The sequence below is a fragment of the Raphanus sativus genome, chromosome 4 (assembly GCF_000801105.2).
Source record: "Raphanus sativus cultivar WK10039 chromosome 4, ASM80110v3, whole genome shotgun sequence".
Classification (NCBI taxonomy): Eukaryota; Viridiplantae; Streptophyta; class Magnoliopsida; order Brassicales; family Brassicaceae; genus Raphanus; species Raphanus sativus.
Window position 1 is genome coordinate 13,109,564 of NC_079514.1, and position 2,440 is coordinate 13,112,003.

The following is a 2,440-nucleotide window of genomic DNA, read 5'->3' on the forward strand; positions in this document are numbered from 1 at the left end:
ATAAGATCCTTTGACCTAATTTACTACAACTACTGTTACTATACCGATGTTGGGCCCTCTGTGGATGTTATTCCCACATTGTCCACGCTTCAGACTTAGATGTCTAAGCGTGAGGGAGGGTATTGATGAGAAACATCCCACATCGGAAATATAAGAAATAATCTACTATTATATAAAGGGTTAGGGCTAATCCACTAATTGCCAATTGGTTTTAAGTTGGAAGCCCATAATTAACCCGAATATAACATGGTATCAGAGCCCAGATCCTAAAATACCCTAAACTCCTAATTAATATTAACCCTTCCCGACCGGGTTTATAGGTCGTAATTAACTCGCTCGACCGAGTATAACTGTCTTAAAGTTCCGAGATTTCTGGCCGATAAGAGCCATCATCTCGAGGAGGGGTATTAGGGATATTACATCCCACATCGGGAATCCTAAGGGACATTAACTAATATATAAAGGGTTATGGCCAATATACTAATTGCCAATTGGTTTTAAGTTGGAAGCCCATAATTAACCCGAATCTAACAAAGATATTGCTTCTTATCCTCCGTTTTCTGGAACCTTGAATCATACAATTCCTGGAAAATTAAAAAACACACACATCTACATCTCATCATCTATCTACCCACTGTATCAGGTAGTGTGACATATATATTAACATGTATCAGGATTTGGGACTACGATCAACCTTTTTCTCTCTAGACTTAATAAGACGCTTTTACGTGCGCAATCCTGAGAGAAAGTCTTTCTAGACTTAAAAACAGAGCACGTGTATAATGTCACACAAATGCAGCAATGATTAGAGAAGTTTAGCAGGCTGATGATTAAATTATTACCTCAAGGGAAGAAGATTATCGGTTGTGCAGTTTAGTGACGTCCCATAATTCGTCACTGCCTCATAATCTCGTCTGTTAAAGTTCTAATGAGTACTTTAGGCGTGCGTTTTTAGTCTCAAGGTACATGATTTATGTGATTCATATAAGCAAGATTTAAATGAAGTTAGAGATAGTTACAGTTGATGTACCTCTGGAGCTTGGAAGCCTTTGATTCCTAAGCAATGACAGGAATCTACGTGATTCAGGCCAACCATTAAAGCACATGGCGTTAGGATCAGTATCAGATAAACAAACCCCTCATCTTTCAATGGAAGAGCAGGAACACGTGCTTGGACATATAACAGGTGAAACGACATGGTTTGTCTGGAGACGTTACGGGAGTTGATCGGCACTCTAGTTTCATGGAACACTCGACTGTAATCTACGGAGGTCGAAGGTGAGAGTATGAAGAAACCTAATACTTCGCTTTGAGAAATCAAAAATCATGTATTTATATATAACTGCAGAAAAAAAAAGAGAAAACACCAATCTGTTACCTGTTACAGAAAAAAAAAAGAGAGAAAATACCAAACCAATGAGAAACAATCTGTTCAATCAGATGCAAAGGAGTTTCTTGAAAATGCAGCTCGTGCTCTTAATGGCAACAATGAAATTGGTTTGAAGGGTCCTCTAATTGCGACAGCTGATGGTTCAGGTGATGTTGAAAAGGATACAGCCTGATTTACCAACTTGAACATAGGAGCTTCAGACCGAAGCTTGTTGTTAGTTGCCTGATCGAATAGAACCATGTTGTTCACCTTTTCTGATTTAGCTTCCCCTTGCTCCACTTATGTCGAATAAAGAAATGAAAAGAGCAAAGTAAGCAAAAGAAAATATTAATCAAGAGAATATGAGATTTGATAGGAGATTACTTTCTTATGTGTTCCACCTCCGGATTTTGCAGGGTTTATAGGATAGTAGTGGAACTTTTTCTTTCTTCGGTGCCTGGAATCAGCAAGAGAAACCGTTATTATAACATGATCATACGAAGTCAACTATATAGAGATTTGCTCCCGTTACCTTCGAGGGGTGGGAAGACGATTGAATGCCCAAGATAGTTGGAAGAGTTTTAAATCAAGTAAATGTGGTATTCATTGTGGTGAATTAATATCAGCTCAGGCGTTACATAGCCGTGTGTAAAGAGAAGGTGCAATCTGAATCAAACGTCACGACAGAGACGTTCGTAAGCAGAGGAAGAGAACTAACCTATAAACATGTGTGGGCCTATATGCAAAACTAATTTAAAACGGAGCCCAATGGAATGGTAAGCTTGATTGATTGGGTCAATTTAAAAAGCCTTCTCGCTTGTGTATTGGACCGTTTATAATGTTTAAGAAACCTTAAATTCTAAGATCAGATCGACGATGACATGGCAAAAAAATGATTTCTGATTGGCCTGAATTTTTAGCCTGACGTGGCATAGCTCACAGGGCTTTATATTCCCCTTTTAATACTTGTTTGATATGCAATGATGACTAACCGGATAATCCAGTGCTGGTTCGGTTCTATAAAACTTCTAATCATTTACAATTTGGTTTGTTCAGATTATTTATTTATAT

General features: G+C 38.2%; 1 long non-coding RNA gene across 1 annotated transcript; it reads right to left on the minus strand.

Moving 5' to 3' along the window:
- Positions 1-540: 540 nt before the first annotated feature.
- Positions 541-2,123, minus strand: LOC130511068 (uncharacterized). The gene is made up of 5 exons (XR_008944865.1): positions 1,902-2,123; positions 1,754-1,826; positions 1,031-1,668; positions 843-914; positions 541-584 (listed from the first exon to the last, which is right to left on the minus strand). It is a non-coding gene; the product is annotated as an uncharacterized LOC130511068 (long non-coding RNA).
- Positions 2,124-2,440: the final 317 nt, after the last annotated feature.